This window comes from Stenella coeruleoalba, assembly GCF_951394435.1.
Source record: "Stenella coeruleoalba genome assembly, chromosome: 5".
Taxonomy (NCBI): domain Eukaryota; kingdom Metazoa; phylum Chordata; class Mammalia; order Artiodactyla; family Delphinidae; genus Stenella; species Stenella coeruleoalba.
In genome coordinates, this window is record NC_137150.1 from 65,530,945 (window position 1) to 65,558,140 (window position 27,196).

General features: G+C 44.3%; 1 protein-coding gene across 6 annotated transcripts in view; it reads left to right on the forward strand.

Annotated features, from left to right (window-relative positions):
- LPP (LIM domain containing preferred translocation partner in lipoma) overlaps positions 1-27,196 on the forward strand; it is a 695,014-nt gene that overhangs the window by 113,490 nt on the left and 554,328 nt on the right. The window lies entirely within an intron of this gene.

Below are 27,196 nucleotides of genomic sequence, written 5' to 3' on the forward strand. Positions count from 1 at the left end.
TGTGGAGGAAAGTGTAAAAAAAAAAAAAAAAGAAAACCGCTTGTAATCCCACCCTTGGCAGGTCAGTACTTTGACATTTTATTCGTGGAATTCTGTTTGGCTGTGTGACCCCAGGTTTTTTACCTGAACTCACTCTCCACAATCTCGTTCTCAGCTCTACTTTGTATAATATTTTTAAAGCATTTGAGATGAAAAAAATACTGTATTTCAACCAAAATGCACATTCATCTCTTTTGAGGCAGGCTAACCTCACACACACACACACACACATACGCGCGCGCATGCACGCGCACACAACGGGGCACGATCACTCTGGTTGAGAACCAACTTCTCATTTTACAGATAGGAAAACTGAGGCCTAGAACTTGTCCAAGATCACATTAAAAAAAAGTGGCAATCGACACTTCAGCCCAGGTCTCCTGAATTCCGGTCCAGGGCTCTTCCTACTCGACAGTGATGCCTCCTTACTAGGTCATAGAAGCAGTGGTGGAAAGAGAAGAGGAAAAACACGTCAGTTCTAAAGAGTGCAGGTTTTTTCCCCGCGTCCTTTCTCAGAGCTATTTTTGTGACTATTCAATACATGTACAATGCTGCCTCTCGCAGCATTCTGGCTGGACCAAGAGGCCATTCACTGCTGACTGCAGCCATGCTCTCCCTCTACGGCAGGCTCCATGGGATCCCGGGCCCAGAAAGCAGATGGGAACAGACTTTTTCAATCACATTTCAGGGTCTGAGTGTACACAGAAAGAAATGACTGCGTATCCTGTTAAACTTGTGTACTTAATGAAACAGTGACGGATGAGCGTGACTGACTGGGGGTGGGGCAGGGAGTGAAGTTGAGGTGGATTCATCTTAGTCTGTAATTCATTCATGAGCTCCAATAAGTCTTATACCCAAATGCAAATTATTCATTCTCTCTAAATGTGACCCTGTTATTCTAACTCCCCAAACCTTCAGTTGTTTCCTTTTGCGTACAGAACAAAGCATGGACTCCTGCCTGGCATTTGAGGCCCTCTGTGATCTATCCTTGACACTGATAGAATATGGAGATGTAATAATGTAGCAGTTAAGAGCCAGACTTGGCAGCCAGGCTGCTCCACCGCCAATTAGCACTCTTACCTGGGCAGGGTACTGCACCTGTGTTTCATTTTCCTCATGTGTAAAATGGCAAGAAGATTGTTCTGGGGAGTAAGTGAGTTAGGATTTGTAAAGGTTTACCAGTGTCTAGGTCCTAATCCATTACATAGAAAGTGCTTTCTTTGTTTACTAAATGGGTACCTTTCCAACTCCTCCACTGATAGCATTTCCCTTTTGCACTAGACTTCTGGTCATTCCTGAGACGGTCCCCTCGTTCTCCTGCCTCTGTGCAGCTGTGACCCTTAACTTTAACATGTTGGCTCTCTCATTTCATGTGTGTCCAAATCTTAATCATCCTTTTAAGGCCAGGCTCAAAGGCATCTTTATCCATTTCTTTCTTCACTAATTCACATATTCTTTATTCCCTTAACAGATTTCTTTTCTTTTAGAGATTCTGTTGTGTGCCAGGTGCATTATTTAGGAAGGCGTCCATGGTTCTTGGAGCTGGGGGAGGTCCATCACTTCTGCCATCACCACTTCTGCCACATCACCATCGACCCTGCTTTACAGTTTTGGGTGCGTTTGTTTGATCTCCCCTACTAGAATATTAGCTCCTTGAGAGCAGAGTGCTTATTAGTAGGTGTTTATTAAGCTATATTTAAATTGAATAAATAAATGAATAAAGTTACACTTTGTGGGTATTTATTACCTTCTAATAAAGGCAAGAAAATAGGAACAACACTGTGTGTTGTTCTATCTGTGTGTGTTGAAAATAGAACCAACTTCTCATTTTACAGATAGAAAAAAATAGGAACAACACTGTGTGTGTTGTTCTATCTGTAAAATGAGAGAGGGAGAGGGAGAGAGAAGAGATATTTTGAATGGGAAGAAGGATGAGGCTAGTTCTGAGGGCAGAGAACCCCTTCCAAGTTGAAGAAAGGCAAAAAAGACAGGAATGAAAGGAAAACTGCAGAAGTAGAGAGAAACGGGATGAGAGAGAAGGTTATTCTCTGAACTGTAAAGCAGTCGCTCCAAGAAATGGTTTTCCTTAAGTGGTATAAAATGTGAAGCGAATTGGGTCTCACTTTATCTTTCCCTCTTTAGGAGGTTGGAGCTGATTTTTAAAATGAGGTGGGGGAGGGAGGTGGAGTTTGGAGAAGGAAAGTGAAAACTGTTTTCTGAAGTTCTCTTGCCAAATAGCTCCCTGGAGAGAAAGTTCAGAGGGAGGGCCTGCCTAAGCAGACTAACTCGCTCTTTCTTTCGTCTTTCTTTCGTCGTCGTCCTGGTCACTCTCCCATCCCTATTCTTCACTTCCAAACATCTTCTTTCCTTCTTCCTTTTTCTGTTCTTTTTTTTTTTTTTTTTTAAATTGTATAAGTATTACAAATGAGAAGCTGGAGGAAAATTAAAACGAAACACAAGGCAAGCAGATAATTTCGATCTCAGTTATAAAAATGATGTGTTTTAGATTTGTTTCCCTGATCTGTTTCCCACTGGGAGCTTCCCCTCCTGCCACCCCTCCCCATTTCTTTTCCCAGACTTCCACCCACTTTCTGACTCAAGGCTGGAGAGGAGACTGACCACACAACGGGATTTGAGGAGTGAGCAGGGCAGTTTTCAAGTGCTGATTCTAGAGGTTTAACATGAGCAAATTCCTGGCCTTTTTCTGAAGATTTTTCAGCTGACTTTTTTTTTTGGTCTCTTGAGTTTACTACTAAAGATGCTTTGGTGTGGAAGGTACCAAGTTTCAGCGATGGGCTTGCCTTCCTGAGTGCTTGGCATATGCAGGCCTCAAGCTATTTGCGGGGGATGCTGAGATAGGAAAATTGGACTTCGGACTGCAAGGGCTTGGCTGTGTGTGTATGTGCGTGCACATGCGCACTGTGGTTGCTGTGGGGATTCTGGCTTCTGGGGATGGAAGGGGGGGCCGGGAGTAGGTAGATTGGGTTGCCCACAACTGGTGATCACCTGGAGGTGCTGTTTGCTGCTGCTGGGGAAAGCTTCACCGGGGGGTGTGGTGTTGAAAGGTCTTGAAAGATGGCTAGGACTTTAATCAACAAGGAAGAGAGACATGTGTCTTCAAGACAAAGGGAGCAGCAGAGGTACGGGAAGACATAGAAGCGTGGGGAGTGGCAGGCTGCGGAGGTGAGGAATCGTAGAAGGGATAAATCCTGCACCCTCCTCTAGGTTTGGGGGCTTTTTCCCCTGTAAGCAGAAGGGAGGGAGTATGAGTTTTAGAAAGGGCTGTGATAGGATTACTCTGGTGCGTGTGTGTTTTATTTTGCTTTTACTTTTTAATTTTCCGAGTCTTTTTAGGAACTGTGAGGCAACCTTGACTCTGGGAAGCGTGCACTGCTTGTCTTTCTATGTCTTTTCTTTCCTCTTCCGGCCTGGCCTGGGGCCTTGTCTGGCTTCTGATAATGAAGTGTGGCAGGGCCGGCTCCCGGGAGCCGATGTGAGGTCTGAGCAGACCCTGGGCCTGTTCTTCACGGTTTCCCATCCTTTTTCCTCCTCTTTTTCTCTCCTCACCCCCAGCAGGAGCAGCAGCCCTCCCCTCCCTAAAATAAATAAACCAGTCGCTCCAAAAGGTTCCAAGCACATTAGTCACATATCCCAGAAGTTTAATACAGAATTATTTTGACAGTGAGAACAAGAAGTGTTTTCTAGTTGAACGCACAGAACTTGCTTCTTCCAACTGGGCTTTCTGCCGCAGAGACAGATGATGTGTTTTTTAGATGGATCAGCCGTGCAGGAGACTGCGTCGCTTCCCTTGGAAGCGTGACAAATTGCTCACTACCAAAAGTGGTTGGGGAAAAGATGTGAAGTGAGAGAGAGAGAGAGAGAGAGAGAGAGAGAGAGATAGAGAGAGATCGCATCCTTATCGAGAACATAACTTTCTCCCTAATAACTTCAATCAGCCACTGAGAGCTTTCTATGTGTTTGTTTATTTATTTGGCCGCCCCTGGAGCTGTGAAGTCCTCTTTTAAACCCGGGCTCATGGGTGTTCTAAAAGATGAGGACAGATCGAGTTATTGCAATGCGGGTGGATCTCTAAGCATTCCGGTTGAATAGCTCTTCCAGAAATATTTCTTGACTCACTAATTTAGCACTTTCTGTTGCCGTTACTAAGCAGATTGGAGAGTCCTGCCTGCGATTTCGCCAGACTCCTCTAAGGTTGACGTGGATCCTCTTATTCCTATCTGGCCCGTGGAGAGGTGGAGGAATGCAAAGCTGAAGTCTACTGGCGCCCAAGAGGGACTTTAACCTGAGCTGCCAGAGTGCCATCTGAAGAGCCAGAGAAAAGCGTGTGCTCTCCTGTCCCGGCTTCGCCCTTCTCCTTCAGGGCCCAGCCACCATGCAGGAAGAGGCTTTCTTCCAGGGTGGCTGACCTGGGTGTGAAGACCCAGAAATGAGTGTGGAGGACAGAAGTTAAGGCACTTCCAGACCTGGGATACCTGTCCTTCTGGCTCCACTTCTTGCTTCTCAAATCTTTCTAGAGATTTCCAGCCTTTTGGTGTGTGTGGGGGGAAGTTGGCCTCTCTGATTGCAGTGCATGCTCTCTGGAGCGCTTTTAACCCCTTCTGATTGTTTCTCATTAGCCCCTCATTCCCAGGCCTTCATCCAAGAAACATTAACTGGCCCTCATGAAATCTCATGGGAAATCCCAATGCAGGTTTCCCCTGCTATCCGGAAGTAGAGCGTTCGTATAAAGTGTTTTATGAGCCGAAATGGAGTAAAGCGAAAATCCTCTTCGGCTTTCTTTTGGTGAGTGAAAACAAATGTAATGTAGGTCTTTCATAAAAGCAAAGTGCTATAAAGAAAACTTTCGAAAAGCAGAAGATACCTGAATGTAGAATAACCAAAGTATGGTTCTATGGTGACGCTGTTGTTAACTAGGCTTCTATCCAGGGCCAAGTTCTCATCCAGAACTCCGTGCCTCTGTGGAGCCCACTTTGAAAACCATTGTAATGGAGGTGCTTCAAGACTTCTGGCAGCCCTGGCGACCATGCTTCTGGCTTCTTTAAGCTTTCTGCCTTTCTGGACATCTCTCAAGGTTGAGAAAGTGGCACCTGTACAGGTGAGGAAGATGGGCCCAGAGGGAGACATGATCTTACACTGGCTGTGAAATCCCACGTTTTGAGGGCCTGTTGGCTCGCTTACTTCCGGTGATTGTTCTCAGGTGGCTGCTCGGCCCCCAGGCCTCCTCACCTGGGCCTGCCCTGGCCAGCACCTCATAATTGTTCATTGCACTGCACTGAGCAGTCATCTCAGTAAACTCTTGCTACCATTGTTGGGCCCACAGCCTCTGTCTCAGGAGCTTTATGAGGGGAGTAGCATGGCATTCAAGCCATTTTTAAGGAAACCTTTTTTTTTTTTTTTTTAAATGCTGAATTTGCTTTTTGGCAGAAAAGTAAAGCATGGGCCATCTCTCATTTCTCTATTGATACTTACGCGGTACCTACAATCGTATGACACTCTACTGTTCCCCAAAGAAGGTTCTGACCTTTATGATCATACTTTACATTTTCACATTGCAAGACAATTTCTAAAGAGCTTTTTTTCTCGGTAAGATCTCACTTGAGCCTCACGATAATGCAGATGCAAAGGAGACTCAACGAGGTAATACATGTAGAATCAGAGTTAGGCTCGCAGTTCACAGTCAGGTTGGGAAGAATTACGGGGATGTGAACCTTAGGCTCCCTGACTCATACCATTGTAGCGAAGTATTCTTTCTCCTTGTAGCAGGAATTATGAATGAATATGCTACTAACAGCTACTGTTTATTAAGTGCTTATTTATTTGTCAAACACTGCTAGGGAGACACTTTGTGAAAAGCTCATTTAATCTCTTCAGCTACCGTATAAGGTAGAAATGATCATGTCCGGTTTGAAGACGAATCCCTGGAGATATTGAGAGGACAAGTACGTTGCTGAAGGTTCCTCTTCACAGAGTCAATGGACCGTGTATTCCAACCAGGACTGCTTGCCTCCAGAGGCCTTTCACATAGAGGATGTGATCTCTGCCCATCCTTGGTCCTCACTAGGGAGACCAAAAGTGCTCTCTTGAAAACGACAAGGCTAGTTTGTGGGTGACCACACGCTACAGTGAGTGCCGCATACTGTTGAGAGTTAACAGGTGGTCATTTTCTCTCTGCTCTTGGAGCTTGTAACATCTCTATGCAGTCTCTTCTCCTTTCCTTTTAGATTTTATGTGCTCACCATGGGAAATTACTGATCTGTGCACCATGGGGCAAGTCATTTCTATTCCTGGGCCCTTGGTTTCTCCCTCACTCAAAATAGCTTTTCTTTCCTGATCTTTCTGTCCTAAGTGTACATGTCTGGGGAATGTGCTTATTGAATTCTCTTCGTATAAGTCCTTTCAAAAATATTGTTGGGAATTATAGATGCTCAGTAAATGCTTGTTTTAAATTGAAATGATAATTGCAGGTAATGCCAGTTTTCAAAGAGATTTTCTGCTTCTGAAATGCAACTTGCCAAAGTTTGAAAGTCAGACACCACATGAAGAGGTAACTAAGTCGTATCAGGGAAGATGAATGCCTAATACATATTCTGATTGGTTTGCTGGTGATGTCTTGCTTTCTTCAGTGTCAATTTTGTCTTTCTAATTCTTGTATTAGGACAACTATCCTCCCCTCCCCCAAGACACACATCAGCATTTGCAGACACAGACGCACAGACACACACACGCGCGCGCGCACACACACACACACACACATATACACACACACACAGAGTTCTTGAGCAAGAGACCCTCTTACATTTGTTAAATTTGTCACTTTCTCCACAGAATCTGGTTAGCATACCTTTGGGTGAGCAAAAGAAAAATCTTTTTCTCTGTGCCAAGTTCAGGGTGTGAATCAATTCTCCCTGGCTTTTGCATTTTAGTAAATGTTTCCTAGATGGATTCATCGAATTTCCAGTAAAGACAAACAGCTCAGAAAGCAGATTGCTTTCATACCCGAGGCCTGAGTTCTGTGACCCAGGCGTTGGAGCTCAGTTCCATATATGGCCAAAAGAGAAACAGGGTGAGGGAGTGGAGGGAGAATACCAGACATAAAATGCATTCCTGAGAAGTGTGCCTTCGCAACTGACAAAACAGGACCCTCGTTGGTTTCCATCTTCTGCAGAACACGAAACTGTGACGTTTTCAGAAAGAAGCCAATGTTCCAGGCATCGGCCACAGGGAACAGTTTATTTTCCCTTTTCTTTTGGGTCACATGTAGGTTTAATTTGGAGTCAGTGTTGAAGTCAATGCTAGCAAGCAATGAGGACTAAAAAATTATTCTTGGAGTCAGCAGATGTGGGTACTCAGCCCAGTAAGACCGCCATCCAGCTGTGAAACTCTCTCTGGCTTGTTTTCTCTCAGTGTCAGAGTGACAGGGCTGAATATGATGATCTCTGAGATCTCTACTATTTCTGTTGTCTTTGGTTCTAATTTTGCCTGAGATTTTCCAGTTCCTGTGGAATTCCCCACAGAAAGTAGTTTCTAATTCTTCCAAATACTTTCTGTGGTTTGAACTTAAAAAGACACAATAAAAACCCTGGTCTTGAATTTTTCTTTGTGATTTCCTTAAATATAACTTGGACACATTGTTATTAGCCTTTCACTTGGCAGATAGCTTCTTACTGAGGGTGGAGATGGGTGCATTTACTGCTTCCTCAAGGTCTTCCCCCTCTGCTGGTCCCTCTTGTTGTTGGAGAACAAATTTAGGTATGCCCAACACAGAGTTGTAGGAACAGGTGTGCACTTAGCAAATGCAGCCTTGTAGTGGCCTTATCAGTTGTCTGCGTCTTTTATAAATTCCGTCTCCTCTGTGGGAGAAGCGGGGCTGGTAGGAGGCAGCTCCAGAAACTTCCTCACACCTCAGGAAATGGAACTAGGGATGTGAAATTGAGGTGTTGGCTTTCCAGTTAGTAATTGGATGAGTCACTTGCCTGTCACACATGTTAAGAAGGTTAAGAAAGAAATAAAAATACAAAATTTTGGCCCTCGAGAGGACCGCAGTCATTTCTACTTTATGACGCCAGACATAATTTCTTTCTTTCTCTCATTTATCTCAGTTGAGATAAAGGGAGGCTTCTCTGTTCCCTGACAAAACGTTCCAGCCCTCGGGCTTTCCCATCTTGATGGCAGCCCATGGCCACCAGCACGCTGAGCGCTTGTGGAAAGGTGCTGTTTGGAGGAGCCCACGGTGGTTCAGCAGGCATCCAGGGGAGCCCCTTCTCCCTGCTGAGGCTCAGCTCCGGTGCCGCTCTGCCTTGCTGCGACGGCCCCTTCGATGGGACCAGTAAGTGCTCCCGCATAGACGCTAAGTCCTAGGTGGTGGAGGAGGAGACAGGCAAGTACTGAGAAAGCAGAGAGCGATTGCTCCAGAGAGAGTGGGAGCTAAGAGGTCTGTGTTCTGTTGGCACCTGTGCCGTGAGCTTTCTTTGTGACTTGGTCAAGATGCTTCAGGTCTCTAGGCCTTTATTTCTCCATCTGGAAAGTGAAATGCTAGTGGGCCTTGGAGGTTATTTAATTGAACGTATTTCCAGATCGTTGCTTCATGTCTCATATTGCTCCTACTTCATATCCCCAGTCACACTGAGCTCATCAACTTGCACAGAGTTCTGACTAGTCCTCCTTAATGTCCAATAGAACAAAGACAGGATGGCTTCTCTGTGGGTTCCCACTCATTATACTATTTTGACCAAATTTTTTAGCAAGGCATTCAACTCCCTTCACAGTCTAGTTCCAACTGATGGTCGCAGCCTTTCCTTGCATGGGTGGCCTTCATCTTGACTTTGAGCCCTCTGGTGCCACGGAGGTAGGTGTGTGTATAAAAAGAGGAGACTGCGCACCATGACCAGGCAGCGTAACTGGGGCTGGAGTGGAATTGAGAAGAATGAATCAGGATCCTGGGCCTCTGTGATAGACTCTACCAGTGAGTTAGGGGATATTTAAGGAAACTGAGCACAGTGTATCTTCTGCTTTGGTAGGAAGCATACATTGTAATGGTTACAAACCCTTGGTGCTATTACGAGAAAACCACAGGGAAGACCAATCATATAAACAGTAATAATTTATTGGCTGTGACTAACCCTTCGGGGAGTATGATATGTGATGTCGGTTTCTACAGGGCTTTCCAGTGGACTAACCCTTTTCCACACCCATTAACTCATCAGATCCTCATAGGTGAGGTGGCAGGCTGAAGAATATACCATGACTTTACTTCAGAGCAAACTGATGCTCAAATAAAGTTGAAGAGGCTGCCCAGTGTCGCAGGGTAAAAGCTGGCACGGCAGAGATTTGTCTAGTGCTTTTATGCCTGCGCTGTGTTTCTTTTTGAAGCTTCAGCCTATCCAGTAAATCAGGATAAACACACACACACACACACACACACACACACACACACACACACACACACACACACACACACCTCCCCCATCAGAGGATGGGAGAAGATGCTATTTAATTAGTTGTGAAGTGTGCGAGCCATAATATTTGGTGAATCAGTCTTGGTGATGAGTAGGGTGATGTGACAGTCAGTTCACTTTCACAGCTGAATTCTCAACTAGGGCACTATGACAGGGAACAGAACTGAGGATTTCTAGTTTGGGACTGTTCATTCTTGGCACGTGTACTTTCATTTACTTAAGACAGCAAAGAACTAAAAATTATCAGACATTTAATATGTGCCAGGTTTAGTGCTGGATGCTAATCCGTAGAAGTGAATCATAAACCAAGGGTTGGGAAGGACTTTAAAATGTGTGTGGAACACCCCATCTTTCCTCTCATCCATCAGCCCCTCCTCTGTTATTCTCACCAGGTGTTATGTCCCACTGTACTTGACTACTTCATGTGATCTCTTATTGTAGGGGGTCGTTGCTCCAAACGCTTTGATCTTTAATGTTTAGAGAAACACCCAAACTATTCGTAACTTCCATCAGTGTTAATGTATTCATCTGTTAAGTGGCTTTATGAAAATGGAATCCTTCTCTTAAATTTATGTTTTCTTCTTAGAGTAAGTTCCTTGGGTTGGCTGTCTGCTCTTGAGAGAGATTATTAACTCTCATTTCTCCTAAAATTTCCTCTTACATGATTTGGGGCTGCTTATCTTGATTCTGGAAGGTGAAAATTGGGGGAAATGAGCCCACATTGTACTCTTTCAACTCCATTTTTGGGACGAGAATTATATCTGTATAATTGCTCAAATTTTGGATCATGTAGGAACATGTTTCTGCACACGGGATTTGAAAACTATTTATACTTTCTTAGAAATGCAAACTCTTCAAGTTGCAAGGGAGCATAAAGATTCCCTCAGATAGCCCTAGACTACAAATTCCTTGAGGTCAAGAGCTGTGTCAGATGTATTTCTGTACCTCTTACTGCCGGTACCAGGGGCCTTGACAAAAGAACTGGATTGATTGGATTATCAGTTTTTGTGCTTTCTTTGCCCCTTCCTCGACTTGTTCAGTCATTGGGAGGAGTTGGATGGACCCATCGAGTGTGATGAATAAGTAAATCACAGGGTTAACCCCCCTCCGCTAGGGCTTTAGCTGTGTTTAGATTTAAGAATGCTGAGTAACTCATAAAACACGATTCCAAAGCACTTTGCAGATAGAAAGTGCTTCATGTGTAATAAATAATAACGGGCTATAGAAACTTCTGATAGATCTTATGGTGGTAGAGTGAAATGGTTGGTGTTGACCCCTCTCATCATTTTGCAATTAGTGTTTCCATCTTCAAGTCACTGTATATTCCTCATTGTGGGCAAAGTTACTTTCTGAACTGGCTAGGAATTAAGCCTTCCAGTTACCGTTAGGAGAGGGATGGAAGGAACATCATGAATATTGATAGGCGAGTCTTTAATTGATAGGCAAGGCTTTAATTCTCTGCTTAAATCCAGTCCTTTCTGGATCCTGTCCTCTTCCTCAACTGTTATGTCTTTTACGGAGTCTGTAGTCGTCACCTCTATTTTACTTCCAGACCATCGGTATTCTCAAGCAATGGAAAAGGGCACCTTTCTCCAAAGGAGACAGTGGAATGGTCAGGGCCTATCCTGCCTTTGAATCATCAGTATAAGAGGGATTTCATCCAGGGAATGGCCTGCCCTTCCTTTGTCCTGAAGCGTGGGTCAGTCTGATTCAAATTTGGTGAATATGCGGTGACTGCCCACCAGGAGCCATGAACTATGTTTTCACCTGTGTTATCCCACCTTATGAAAGTGAGTGAACTGAAGTATAAACAGAATCTTGCTGTTTTTCTTGGTGACTTTCAAAGCCTCTTTCTTCTCAGCAACAGTGACCCACTGTAGCTGAGCATTATTCATTCAATTAGTAAATATTTATTCAGCACCTACTATATTCCAGGAACTCTTCTCAGCGAATAAAACAAAGTCCTCTCAAGCTGACATTTGAAGGATTTAACACAAGTATGATTTTTAAAAAAATGATCTGGCAGAATTATGCTTAAAGCAATAAACACCACAAACAACACACCAGCTCTTTCCTTCTGCCCTTTCCTCCTACTCTTTCTCTTGTCTCTCATTTTTTTTTTCTCTTCATAACCTGACTCAGCACCCTTTATTCTCTCACCCTGTCTTACCAAGAAGCCCATATTTTCTTCATTCCTTTCTTTGTCTCCTCTTTATGTCTGCTTGTGCCTTGTACATGGGGGCGCAGCAGATGAGCCCTGATGCTGGCTTGCTCCCAACTTGGTGCTCACCCTAGCTTCCCTGTGCTCCTGCTTCACCTCCAGGCATGGAGTGGTGGGTAGATGCCCATGCTGCCAATTGGAACCTGGAGGGAAGGGTGGCTGGTGGCTCTGGAGCTTTTGGTTGCCCATCCAGCAGCACTGCATTGGCAGGATCCTGTTGAAGAGATGGATGTGGCCCCAAATCCTAGGTGCTCCAGCAGATGATCAGCTCATAGGTGCTTCTCTCAGGAGGTCTTCCTTGATTCTCTCCTCTCAATTCTTATCATGCATCTTTGCCAGAATAGAAGCTCAGTAAATTTAGTTTCTTTTGCTTCTCTGAAGTCTCATGTCTCTTTATCTGGGCTTGACTTAATGGGACTTACTCTTTAATTTCATGGTTCTTGTGCCCATTTCTCACCTCCCTAGGAAGCATGGACTGTGTCCATGTGTGTTAAAGTCTGTTAAATGAACTGGGGGTGGGAGGGGGAGCATTTTACAAAAACTAAAATTTGTTTCTTGTTTTGGGATGAGACTCTTGGAGCCACATTTATTACTCAGTCCTAGGTTTTAGTGGCTCAGAGGCAGAGAGCTGACCGTTACACTGATCGAGTGGTTGAATTTTCAAGTGCTTCTGGATTTCCACTCAAGTCTGAGGTTTGCAGATGCCTGACCATTTCTGGGTTACTGTCATCTACCCCTAAATCTGATATTTGGGAATGCGGCCATGATAACTCCCTAGTAGATACAAAGTAGAACTGGTAGGATAGAGCTTTTCTTCTCTGTTCCCATGATCTTGACCTCTAACATCATGCTTTACTTTTTCTTTTTAAATAAATTTATTTATTTATTTATGGCTGCGTTGGGTCTTCGTTGCTGTGCGCGGGCTTTCTCTAGTTGCGGCAAGCGGGGGCTACTCTTTGTTGTGGTGCGCGGGCTTCTCATCGCGGTGGCTTCTCTTGTTGCAGAGCACAGGCTCTAGGCGCGCAGGCTTCAGTAGTTGTGGCTTGCATGCTCTAGAGCGCAGGCTCAGTAGTTTTGGCACGCAGGCTCAGTAGTTGTGGCTCGTGGGCTCTAGAGTGCAGGCTCAGTAGTTGTGGCGCATGGGCTTAGTTGCTCCACGACATGTGGGATTTTCCCGGACCAGGGCTCAAATCCGTGTCCCCTGCACTGGCAGGTGGATTCTTAACCACTGAACCACCAGGGAAGTCCCATGCTTTACTTTTTGCCTTTTGTTTCTGTGCTGGATTCCAGCCCCCAGTCTCTCTGGTTAGCATGATAACTCTTGTTTATTGCACATGTACTAAATGTCAGGCACTGACTAAATTGTTTTCCATATTTCCTTTCATTTAATCCTCAAAGCCAGCCAGTGTAGTAGGTAGTAGTATTATCTGTGTTGGATGGATGAGGAAATTGAGGCTTAGAGAGGTTTAAGTAACTTGCCCAACATCACACAAAATGTGATGACAGGGTTTGGCACCAGCTTTTGATTTCTGAATTACTCTACTCACCCCTGGTTGCCTCTCCCGCCCTTTTCTGCTCGCCTTGCTTATGAGAGTCAAGGACTAGGTATTGGATGGAAGGAATGCTCTTTCCTCACTTCTTTCTCCCGTTGGCACCTGTAGCCAGAGCCCTCTATTCTTCTGACCTCTCATCAGATGCTAAATTGGCTCTCAAGGCTGGATTTGCTGACAGGTACCTTCTAGTGGGTTCATTGTTTTTCATGGTTTACTTGGTTTATCACCAATGAGGGACAGCTTGACATTTACTTTCCTGTCTGTTGGATTCTGATCTCCTCTCAGTGTTTCTCCACACTTAGCAAAGACTCTATGACCGTATGAACTGATAGCAAGTACCTTCCTGCATATCCATCATAATACAATATGTTATAATAAGATCTAGAGGTATAGTTGAGATTTTGAGAGCAGTCTAAGAGAAGAGAGTGAAGTTTGGAGAGAGGCATAACCTTCACATCTTCTGGTGGATGCTGGTGAGCACAGCTCAGCCCCTTGAAATCATTTGCTCTCCAGAGACCTGCCTCAGCCTGGGCCACTTATATTATTGGTGCTTAGCACTTTTGTATTAGTTTACATTTGCAGAGTGCTTTCCAGTGATTTATTAGCTGTTCTTGTTTTTAATAGCCCCTGGAGGTAAGTTGATATTCAACCTTCTGAGAACATAAACGCATAGAGAAGGCTCATCTCATCAGATATTATTGGATCTGGGGTCAGGACTTTGAACTCCTGGGATAAGGCCATTTGGTGTCATTGCCTCATGAGGATTAATAGGAGACCAAGTGGACTTTACTTTAGCTCCCAGAGTCTCTAAGGCAGAGGTGGAATGATGGTAGCTATTTAAGGAAATTGCCCAGAAGCCATTATCAGAGGACCTGGATTCCAGTCCTGACTTGGCTGTTGACCATCTGTATTGACCTTGAACTATCGCTTTGCCTATCTGTATCTTGGATTCACTCTCTGGTAAAACAAGGGTCATCTCCCAAGTCCCTTTAGATCCAACATTGTGTTAAATATAATTCTATGACTTTGGACCCCTTCTTTGGAAGGGGTAATTGGTGAATGATACGACAGGGAACATGGGTATAGATCTCAGCCATTAGGGGATGTATATTCAAAAGGTGGTCACCTTCCCTTTTCCAGGATCCAAGGACAACCTGACAATGATAAGCCTTCAGATTTATTTGAAGAAGCACATCATAGTCCTCATTCACTGTAAAACTAAGGTACTGAGTGGAGCTGCTAGAGGGAAGCCAGACTGGAGCCAAGAGCATCAATCCTGTGTCTTATGGATGTTGTAGAAAGTAATTAGTAGGCTTGATTATCTAACTGGTTCAACAAACGTTTTGGGGATATGATGTAATGTGAGGAAACATTTAGTTGTCAGATTTTAGGGCTGTATCAAATTTATTCTTGCAGGAAAGTCTAGTTGTCCTGGCAACCTGAAATTGATTTTCTTTTTGCTCTTGTCAGCTGAAACTGGTCCCCTTTGAATCATTCCTCTAATTTAATATAGAGAACTGTATGTCCTCACCTGGTGACCAAATCGTTCTTAATGACAGGTGACCCCAGCAAATGGTTCCTCTTTCCTACCTGAGCCAGAGGCGATAGTTTATTACTGCCTTCACCCCATGTTGTTCTCTTTGTGGTTATTTATTCATCCGTGGAGTCAGGTGAGGAAGTAAAGTGGCATTCACTTAATTAAGAGTTCAGTCAGGCCTGTAGAGCAATGATGTAATTGGCAGCCAATCACAGCCTTTCGTTTCCAGTTACTTCTTGGACAGGGATGGGATTAGAATGGGCTCCAGGGGAGGGAGTCCTTTAGTATTCTGTAACCTGGGGAGGGTGATGTAATGGCCCAGATGACTGTTTTCTGCCTCTGTCAGTCATCTCTATCAAGGGAAAGGGGATGATCTGTGAGCTAGGAAGGGTAGAATCGACGTCATTAAGAAGAAATTGATGTCCTCGACCGAAGAGGAGGTTGCAAGAGAGCAGTCTGCTCTACTAAATGATTTCAAAGTTCATGGGACACATGTACTGCATCTCAGGATACAGGGAACGTCTGATGGTGACTGTGGAAGGGAGGCCAGTAATTCTGAGGAAACCTGGAAATCAGCAGAAATGCCAGAAGTGAGAGATGAGGAAATAGATATCAGTTACCAAAAAAAAAAAAAAACCAAAACAAAACCCAAACAAACCAGTATCCGGAGTCTAGAATCTGCTGACTTTATTGTGATTCCCGGTATAATTCTAGGCTTGCTTTCTCGACAGATGATTTATGAGTCTTTGAAAGGAAGCTGTGTTCACCAGGAGCTGGAACAGGGTCACCTCGCCATTTCCCTTTCTGTTTCAGTTAATCAGCTGGTGGATTAGAGTGATATCATAGACATAGTGTAGACCGGGCAGGTTTTGGAGTCAGGTTGTCTGGGTTTAAATCCAGCATCCTCTGCTTCGTAGCTACACGATCTTAGGCAAGTTGCTTAATTTCTGTGACTCAGCTTCCTCTTCTAGAAAGTGGGGCTAATGATAGAACAGAGAAAGACTCTATGAAGTAATGCATGTGAAATCCTAAAACAACACCTTGCACATATTAAGCATTCAGTAAATGTTGCTATCGTTACTCGTAGTAGGGAGACCTTTGAATTTAATAAAGCATTTAAAATCTTTTACGTATTTATAGATAAGATGGAGACACGTAGGGTGGATTATGAAACAGGCAGTGGATTAATTTATGGGTCCATGAATGAATACACACTTTGTAGTAACATGGGTAGAGAAGCTTGAAACTTACATTGCAAGGGTGAGGATGCAGGGAGTGAGTGAGTTTGTGAACCTTTCTGCAACTTACCAAACCCCTTCCTACTCCCTCATCCTTTTTTCTCCCAAGAAGGAACCATCATTAAAAATTCAGTATGCGTCTAGTTTTCCCCTGTACATTTATATTGCTATAAATATATATTTATTTCTTGGTTTAAAAAAAAACCTCAAAAATTATTTGTAAAAAGTTTACATTCTTTGTTTTTTCAAAAGAATACCAGGACTATCAAAATTGGAACAGTCACTTGGAGCTGCAGTGCCATGTTTGACTTACTTATTTATTTTTTTAGTTGAAGTACACTTGATTTACAGTGTTTCAGGTGTACAGCAAGGTGATGCAGTTCTATTATAGATTCAGATTCTTTTCCATTATAGGTTATTACAAGATAGTGAATATAGTGCTCTGTGCCATACAGTAGGTTCTGGTTGTTTATATATTTTATATATAGTAGTGTGTTACCTGTTAATCCCAAATTCCTAATTTATTTCTCACCCTTTTTTCCCCTTTGGTAACCGTAAGTTTTTTTTTTCCTTTTTTTTCTATGTCTGTGAGTCTATGTTTGTTTCGTAAATAAGTTCATTTGTTTCATATTTTAGATTCCACATGTAAGTGATATCACGATATTTGTCTTTCTCTGTCTGGCTTACTTCACTTAGTATGAGAATCTCTAGGTTCATCCATGTTGCTGCCAATGGCATTATTTCATTCTTTTTTATGACCGAATAGTATTCCATTGTATATATGTACCACGTCTTCTTTATTCATCTCTTGTTGGACATTTAGGTTGCTTCCATGTCCTGGCTATCGCAAATAGTGCTGCTATGAACATTGAGCTTCATGTATCTTTTCGAATTAGAGTTTTCACTGGAAATATGCCCAGGAGTGGGATTGCTGGATCATACGGTAACTCTATTTTTAGTTTCTGTAAGGAATTCCCTATGTTTGACTTAGGTATAATCATTCTTTATCCGTAGGCAGTGGTACCTATACTGTTTTCCCTTCTCACCGTGGCCTTGGGAGACTTTCCTTTCTTCCTTTACCTACCCTTCCCTTCTCATCTGTTCCCTCCCTTTCTTCCTTCCTTCCCTCCCTCCCTGGTTATCTACCTTCTTACCTTTCTTCCTCTTTTCATTTTAAAGAATCTCTGTCCTTAGCTTAAATTGGGTCTTAGAGACCATACTTTGCATGATGTTATAGGCCTTTGGAGAATCAGGCTTTGGCCACCCAGTTCCAGCTCTGAATTGCCAGGCCTCACCAATACATTTTCTTGGGCTTCCGTTTCTTGTCTTTAACACTGGAGGTTGTGGTACCATGTTCAGACTCAAGAGGCCATATTGGGGCATGAGTGAGTGATAACATGTCTTTCCTTGTTCTGTCTGTGGCATGCTAGGAGCTTGGCTGCATATACATGTACATTCCTTGGTTTTTTGGAGGGGTAGGTTTTATTTTGCTGGGGTGCCCTGAGAGTAGTGAGCTCACAGCTTCTGTCATGAGACTTGCCTTGTGTTTTTCTGGCCTCCCAGTGTCCTTAATATACGCGATAAGCCTGCACAGGGCCCTAGCCGATCTGACTTCAGGCTGCCTTTCCCCAGCCCCCTGACTCCCCCTATCTACCCCATGCTCATACTCTTCATCCCACGTGGAGGGCCATTCTGCCTGGCCCGCTGTGGTTGCCCGGCAGCACCCTTCCATACCTAGCTCAAATTCCGCCTTCTCAGAAACATCAGCTTTCCCATTTGGAATCAGTCTCTTTGCTCCTACATTCCCCATCCCATGGTTTGTATTTCCAGAAACGCTTTCTCAGACCATCTTGTATTTTAATGGGTGATATCTGTTTCTGAGCTCTGATCTGCAGAAGGCGGGTATCTCTGAGCCTTTGGAGCTTAGCTCAGTAGCTGGCATTTTCAGGCACTCTGTAAATATGTGTTAAATTGAATTACTTAGGAGGCCTGAGGGGTTGGAAGGTTATCTACAGTTAACCCAAGGAATTAGAAGGGCTCCTGGGAACTGATTTAGGGACCTATAGCTCTTAAGAGCAGCGATCAGCTTTTCCCTGCCTCCTTCTTAATCCTGTTTTTCCAGAGGCAGAGGGAAGGGTGATGTCTGCTTAAGATGCTGGTGACATTCCCAGTGAGATAGGTCAAGGTGCACCATCTCTTCTTCTAACTCCCAAGTTCTTGGAGTATCCACCTTCTATCAGAAAAGATTTCCTTTCTAAAAACAATTTTATTAATTTATTAATTTTTGGCTGCATTGGGTCTTCGTTGCTGTGTGCAGGCTTTCTCTAGTTGTGGTGAGCGGGGGCCGCTCTCTGTTGCGGTGCGCGGGCTTCTCGTTGCGGTGGCTTCTCTTGTTAAGCCCGTGCGCCACAACTACTGAGCCTGCGCTCTTGAGCCTGTGAGCCACAACTACTGAGTCTGCGTGCCACAACTACTGAAGCCCACGCGCGTAGAGCCCGTGCTCCTCAACAAAGGAAAAGATTTCCTTTTGAAGAGGAGGAAGTGGTTTATGTGATGACCTGTGGATTTCTGACTTCGGTTATAAATCTTCTTGAAAAAGACTTTGCGGTTGCCCCTGCTACAAGGAAGGTGGACAAGTCAAGGTGTGCTTTGTGAAACTGAGTGAAACTCCAGCCTTGCTTTGTGACTCTGACCCTTGGGAACAGTCCAGGGTCAGGCTGTACGCACATGGCGTGCTCCAGAAATCCACCTTCCACCATCACTATTGGGATCTTAACTCTATTGCTGCTTGTGAAACACCTTTTCCTGACTTGCAGTGCAGATTCTGCATGGACTACTGAGTATTGCTTCTAGTGACTCATGCATAGAAAAACGCTTTATGTTTAACACATCACAGATAGAGACTTCAGGTGTGAAAAAGATGCGTGATACAGAGGAAAGAGAAAAAGAGCAAGTCCAGGACCCCTGCTTCCAGTCCTAAATGTGCCAGAGACATATTGTGTGGCATGTGCCTTAATTTCCAGATCTGTAAAATGGGACACTAATAATTACTAGGAGGGGTTGTTATGTATGTTAACTGAGATTATCTAGGCAAAGCATCTGGCAGGTAGCACCGGACATGGTTCAACAACAGAGAATCTCAGTGAAATTGTATTGACTTGGTTATGAGCCCAGCTCCAGTAGCTGCTTGAATTAGGATGATTTATATAACTTCAGTGAGACTGAGTTACTAAACCTCTCTGAGCCCCAATTTAAGTGGATTTTATTTGACATTAAATATACCTTGCATGCTCAGTTGTAAAGATTAGAGAATGTTTGTAAAAGCCCTAGCAAGGTGGTGTTTCTCAGCATCTGGCCCGGGGATTGACCCTTCCCGCTGCCCCAGCTTCTCTGGAGTGGTGAGATGTATGCTGTGGGGCGATGTGTCTCAGAGGTGTTGACTGAAGTTCCCCTTAGCGCCATACTTCCTTCCTGTGTCCTGGGCACAAAACCTTTCTCTCTAGAAACCAGACCTGTAGAATAGAGTTAGTCATGGAGATGCTGATTTTAGGAGGATACCAACCAGAGCACGTCTGGAGAAGTGCAGCCAGTCCAGTGGAGGGTGTTTTAAGAGCTTTCATTTGTTGGAGAGCTGGCAGTATTTCAGTTAGGGAAAGGTGGATTTTGGATGCGAGGGGAAGGTTGAGATTGGTGATGGAGAGAGAAGTTATTGCTGGTCCAGGGTGGAGGTGACCAGGCCTGACAGAGGAGAGTGGCAGGTGAGGATGGAGAAGTGGGGCTTAGCGGAAGGAGGATGGGAATTAGGAAACCCAAGGAAGACATGGAGGGTTCTGGTCAGAGTATTGGGTGCAGAGGCTGGAGACACATGAACAATTATGGTGTAGCTGTGGGACTTCTCAGGATAAGCAGGACAGGGGCTTTCTGTTGTCACCATCCCACTAGGGAAAAGAAGGGACGGTCCTAAGGTGTGTGTGTGTGTGTGTGTATATGTGTGTGTGCGTGCACGCACATGTGCATCTGTGTATGTGCATGTGTGCATAAGTGTGTATTAGGAACAGGACCAAAGAGGTTGGGGATTTACCCAAGGCCATGCAGCTAGGAAACATCTTTCATTTGCTTAAAGCGCTAAGTTTAGTAATGACTGTGAGTGACAGAAATGGGCAGGGGGAGCATGTAGGGAAAGGGCCTCAGCCCCATTTCCTGCTCCCTCCCAGGCAGGTAGTGAGTAGGAGTTTTAAGTTTCACTGTTTGATAGCATCACCTCCTCTGCTTTCCCAGAAATTATTCCTCGAAGTATGACTCGAATCGTTACTCTGTTGGGAGATGTCTCAGTTCAGAGCTGACTTTCTGCTGTGGTTGTTTACTAAAGAGACGGTGGCCCTGGCAATTCAGGGGTGGCTTAATCAAGTGGAAAGAACAGCGGGCCTGGGTCTGGGTGCTGGCCCTGCTTTGTGAGACCTGTGAAAATTGGGCGAGTGAATAGACTTCTTAGTGCGTGGCTTTTTGATTCCTACTTGATGAATTTGTTGTGATGATGCTTTGCAGTTTGCACTGTTGGTCCTCGTATGATAAAGATAAAGGGGTGCTGGACTTTGTAGGTGTGTGAAGCAGAGGGGGATGGTAGCGAGTGGGTCAGCTCCCATGGGTGGTGTGATCACTAATAGTAAAAGAATACCAGAATTTTCTCTTGTTTGGAGGTGGTGTGTCTTGGCACGTTATGCTTAACGCCTATAGAATCTACTGGCTCTACCCTGCCTTGGGGATGACCACCTGTACCAGTATTTCCCTCTAACCCCCAGCTATGGGCTGAGGATCTCCTAGCTCTTGTGTTATCTGGGGGGAATTTCTGAATTTTTAGGCCTTCACGTCTTTATCTGCAAAATGGGGATAATAGTCAGTGCAGCTTCGGCTGCACCGTGAGGATTTGCTGAAGAAAGGGATGTGAGGGCCCTCTGTAAGCTGCATTGAACTCTGTATTTTTGAAGCCCATTTTCTCTCTCTTTTCCCTTCTGCTAATGGCCAAGGGACATCTTTTGTCTTGAAAAGACGAAGCGGCACAGAGGAAGAAACGGGGGCTTATAGAGGAAGGGGACTCTCCAAGGCCCCAGAGTGAATTGGAGTCCTGGGATCTGTGCCCAGTTTTGTCACAACATGTCAAATTCCTCCATTCCGGGCAAGCCTGAATTTTTCCATGCCTACGACCTACCCGGGGGAGATAGAAACTTCTGGAAGGAATGTCAGCCCTTTGAAGGTGGTGGGAGAAGTCACTGATGTGGCTGCTGCAGGTGTTGAGGTTCCTGTTCACTGCCTCTCTTGTCCAGCAGTGACTAGTAACTTGGGTATTTGGGGTGAGTCAACAGGCCCATGACCCGGAGGACCTGAGTGTGCTTGGTGGCAGGCTGGAATTAGTCAGAAGGCAAAACTGCTCATTCTAACCCCAGAACCCGCGTACTCTGGCTGGATGAGGAAGTCCTCTCTGATTCTTAATTTTCTTATCTACAGCAGCTTCTGGAGAAGAGGATTTTCTCTTTCCTGCTTTATGGGGTTCATATGGAAATCAAAGGAAAGAAGGATTTTTTTGTTTTGTTTTGTTTTTTTGATACGCGGGCCTCTCACTGTTGTGGCCTCTCCCGTTGCAGAGCACAGGCTCCGGACGCGCAGGCTCAGCAGCCATGGCTCACGGGCCCAGCCGCTCCGCGGCATGTGGGATCTTCCCGGACCGGGGCACGAACCCGTGTCCCCTGCATCGGCAGGCGGACTCTCAACCACTGCGCCACCAGGGAAGCCCCTAAAGAAGGATTTTTTAAAATAAATAATATTGCAATATTCAGATAGCATAGTTTCTGCTGCTTAAAATAGGCAGCTGACTTCTCTTCTTTGCTCGTTCCCAGAAGTAATGTATTGATACCAAAGCAGAAAACCAATTAAATTCCTGAGGACAGTTGGTAGACAGTCCAGTCTTGTTTATTTTTTTGTATTTGGTGTCTGAGGTCTCTGAATTTAAGCTGAACCATTTCAAATGTATACTGGGGATACACGGTAAGGAGGGACCGTGTAAATGTAAATCAAAGCACAAGTTCTAGAATCTCAGGTTCCCATGGTGTGTCTACCTTGGCTTAGAATATTTCATTCTTCGTAGACACTGGGGCTTTGGCCCCCATTTTTTATGTCTGCCGTGGAGACTTGTTTCTCAGAGACACTTGATCGTGGGGCTCTGAAGGTCCCTTTGTAGGAAACCGAGTCCCATCAAGTCCTCCCATGCAGGAAATGGCAAAACTCAAGATGAGAAGCCAGCTCTTTGGATCCTCAATTCCCTGTCCTTTCTGACACATCACTCTTCCCTCCTGTCAGGTGAAGAGAGAAGCCAGATGGTTTGACAAATGGTTCTTGTTGCTGTCAAATCTGCCTCCTGTTTCTGCTCAGAAAGACAGTTCTTACCTTCCCTTTTTGGGGGGATTAGATGGGATGGGCAGAGAGGGAGGGAGGTGCAGGAAGAAACACATTTTACTGCCCGATTCTTTCCGTGGCAGAGATGACCAATAAGTTCTCGTTTCTCTGTCAAGAAGCAACGCTGAGGCAATGAGGAATCGTCCCCTTGAATTTAAAGCACACAGAGGCCCCGAAATGGCAGGCTGTATTAGGAGACAACATTGATTTCATATATATTCATCTGAAAGAAACCATGTTTAAGATGCCATATCCATAAATACTAATAAGGCTGTCTGATTTCCAGTTTTCAGGTGAGATGAGCATTTCATCGAGTATTTTATCTGTCAGATCCAATAGTCGATGTACCATCCTCCCAGGCTTATTAGCATAATTGCTGTGCTTAAGCAACAATGAAAAATTCAGCAGTAAAACAGCAGTTAGTGCAGGTAATTTGTTATCAAAAGCTTTTACTTAAGGACAGCTCCAACCTGCATTTATTAGCAAGGTAGGGTTATAATTTATTTTTATTTGGAAAAACAAAAGGGGGGCAGATCTTTGCTATTTTGTTGTGGAAATAATAGAGAAATTAAAAAGCATCACCTCCCTGGAAAACTGTCTCTATCCCTTCTTCCTGTGCTGAAAGCAGGCTGGGATGGGAGTAGATTCTACTTCTGCGGCACGGTGGCTCAGATGATAAGTCGCTCTCCTCCGCACTGGAATAAACGGGTTACTAACGCCCATTTATGTTTGTACAGGTGTTTCCAAAACACTTTCATATCTCTTTTGTTGCTTAGATCGCACACCAGTCCTGGGCGGGGGGTGGGGGGGCTCCATTCTGAGCACAGGAGACTGAGTTGAAATGGCTTGTTCCAGATGGGGCAGTTGGATGACACAGCACAGCTGGGCTGTAAATCTAGTCCTCCAGCCCCAGGGCCCTGGCAGCACCGTGACCCTTTGCACGCTGCCCCAAACTCCTGGTGTGGGCACCCCTTTTCCCGCCTAGTGGTGGATGGTTTTTTCATCTTAGCTCTTTTTCATATATGTGCGTGTGTGCATGCACCTACACACACACACACACACACACACACACACACACACACACACTTTTTTCCTTTCCACCAAATTTAATGATGTACTTTTACAGCTGTTTTTCCTTTCATGTCCTGGTTGAAGCAGTTCTGCCATGTGAGTTTTCTTTTAATGTCAAATGTCCTCTATTTCTTGTATTTACAATCTCCCCTCCCGTCTCTCTCCCCCTCACTCTCCCTCTCTCCCTCCTTCCTTCCTTCCCTTTTTCCTCTCTTGTGCTCACTAGTGAATGACTGAGGAAAGCCCTGTGATGACCGTCTGTGAAGGACCTGATGCAAAATAAATGATTTTATAAGTAATGCGGTAGTCTTTGTAGAGAAAACAGACAAAAAGTTTAAAAATGTGGAGGTTGGGAAATCATTTTTCTTCTTTATTTCTTGAGAAATGTATCAGAAATAAATAAGAACATTCAACTGAGGCCTTTTAGTGTGTTTTAGGACTTCAATTACGGGTAGTAATTTTCACATTGAAGGTAACATTTCCGGTGAAAATGAACAACCGAAGCTCCCAACCTTTCAGAGAAGTTAGCATCTTAGATTAGCATCTTAGATTTTCTTTCCTCAGTAAGTTCAGAGAAGGATCATATGATACTTAACTCTGAACATCTCTAATGTGCAAGTTATGTGCTGGCCATGTGGTGGGGTTTAGGGACTGAGTCAGAGAGGGCTGTGAGACAAGACATGTTTAGACTATCAGAGGAAATGCACAACAAATGAAGATCAGTTTTGTCTTTGAGCAGCTATTATATGACTGGAACTCTACTAGGAATTGTTCTTAGATTATGCCATTTAATCTTCAGGTTTCACTCAATTATTAGTGAATTCTTATTCAGCACTGATGATGTATTGGTCACTGTCATAATGTTGTACATGCATCATCTCATTTAATTTTTATAACAGTCCTCGAGGTGGTGGTGGGTACTGTTATCATTGTTTTTATTGGTTCGATGAGGAAACTGAGGCACAGAGTAGCTAAATAATTTGTCCAAGTCACACAGCTGGTAAGTGATGGAACCTCTCTGGTCTTCCTGTTTCCTAAACACATGTTCTTTCTGCTGCACCACTTGTCATAAACTGAATGAGTAGATAGCTAGGTAGATATAGATAGACAGTGCTAATGATGATTAGAGGACTGTGTAGTTTGCTGCTGTCAGAGCTGGGGCAGAACCTGGATGTTTACAAAGAGTACCAAACTTGAAGTGGGACAGGGGTTCAAATCCTAGTATGCTTCTAAGTGTTTGTTAAAACCTTGGTTAAATGACCTCCTAGAGTCTCTGTGTCTTTCTTTGAATTCCAGATAATAGAATCTGTCTCCCAATGTCACTGTGAGAATAAATTAGAAAACATATGTGAGAGCCTCCAGTGGTGCCTGGCTCCTCGTGGGTGTTCAGACAGTGTGGGAAGTACCCAGGGACAGGCAGAGTGTATGCGGGTAGGAACGGCCATCAAAGCCAGACCACCAGTGTTTAAATCTGCCCACTACGTGTTGTTAGAGAGCCTTGGGCAAACAACTCCATCTCCTGGTGCCTCGGTTTCCTCATCTCATATACTTACCTCATAGGGTCGTTGTAAGAGTTCAATAAGCTAAAAAATAAGTTAAAAATGTGTGTGAAGCATATTTAATGGTGCCTGGCACAGCAAGCCCTCTGTAAGTGTTAGCTCCCATTATTCCGTCCTGCTACAATGATGGACAGGTACCAAGTGAACGGTTTTAGGCCTGTTTTAGGACCCTGGCCTGTTCACTTAAGGACCGGGAACCAGTTTAGCCTGGGACATAGGAATTGCATTTGCACAGCCACTCAGGACCTTGGAAAAGTTTTGGCTTCTCTGTCCTTGATCTTTGCTTATCTGCAGATGGTAGTTGAGAGAGTCAACTTCAGATGATAGAGTGCGCGTGGGGAGTTAAAGGCACCCACATCCCTGATAAGCTGCTTCCTGGAGCGTTGCCATGTGGCTCTGAGGGTCAGTTTGCTGATCCAAGATGGCCTGTAGGGTGGAATTTTTCCTGGGTCATCCAGGCAGGTCCTGTCTTCCCTCAGTCTGCACGTGCCTGGTCCTGTCCTCAGTGCTGGCTCTCATTCCCCTCCTCTCCAGACGACATTGATATGCGGGGGCCGCTTCTTTCTGGGACCATTTCTCCTGCACCAGAAGGAGGTGGGTGGGGATTTTGGCATAACGGTTTTTGAAAGGTGATATACTCTAAGATATTTCACACACCTTCAAAAAATAAGATGCACTGAAAGACACTAATTTTAAAGTTGTGCCCATGAGGATAGCTCAGAGATGGAAGATTCTTCAGGAGCTGGTGTTTTCTTGGGCTTATTGTCTTATACAGCACTTATCGTTAAAAAGCTTGTGTGTGTGTGTGCGTGCGTGTGTGTGTGTGCACGTGTGTGTGTGTGTGTGTGTGTGTGAGAGAGAGTGAAGCTTCCTGGAACTGGTAGTGCTGATTTTGGGGGTGTTTCCTTGGCTTATTCAAAATAGAAACAGAAAGGCACAAGTGTTTGCTCATGTCATTAAAAAATGTCTTTATAGGAAAGGATATTGAGATAATGCCTCATATTATGAATACCTCACGTTGTGTATGGGGCTCTGCGGTTTGCAAAGCACTTAAATACACATTTTCTTATGTGCACCTTATGACAACAGCCCCATGAGGTAGGCAAGGCGGAGCTTGTCATTCATTTCCCTTTTAGAGATGATGTAACTGAGGTTCAGAGAGATGAGGTGAGTTTTCTTAAAGCAGTGATGGATGCAAACCTAGGACCTTTGACTCTGGGCTGCTTTCTGCTTCACCACCCTCGTTCGGGTGTAATAAGGTCTTACCAAGTGCTATCTAGGTTATATAGAGTTGCAATAAACCTGAAAAATGCTCCCCTTTATTTTTCTTTTTTCCCATTGGTTAAAAAGTTGACTATGATTTGATATTAACTTGTTTCTCCCCAAGTATAAGCAGCAGTGAATCTCTAAAACTTTCTGTTAAATCAGCATGTGTTTTTTAAAAATCAAATGTCAAAGTATTTCCTGAAACTTGCTTTAATGAACAAGAGAGGTGAAAGTAAAATTCCCTTTTTTGCATGAGGTAATTAGGAAACAGGATGTACGAACTTGCTATAGGAATTTGAAAAGGAACACTTGTACTGATGTACAAACTGGATGCATATATTAAAGAGAGTTTCATGCTGGTAGAAATTTTAAGTCAAAGAAGCTCTCATTAAGTGTGTCAATTGCTTTTGGTTTGTGTGAAAACCTAATGTTTCATGTTCCATGAGTTGGATCCAAGGAATGTATACATCCCTACACTCCAAAAAACAGACACATGAGTTGGACTTCCCGTTTGATGGCAAAGTACCTTTGTCTGGGAGCTCAGGTGTGTCCTCGGAATACAGGACAGAGGAATGGAAGATGCTCTTGAGCTTCTTAATGACTAGGAGTCAACTCTACACTTGCTTAGGGGGTGGGAAGGACTGAGTTCTCTTTGGCAAATGTCTTTGAGTCCCTTAGACATATAGCACCAAATAAGCCCAGTGCTGTGTTATTGGCCTCATGTACCAGAGTATGGTTAGATTACATGTATTTTGGAAGCCTATTTCTTTCCTTCACAGTATATGGTTT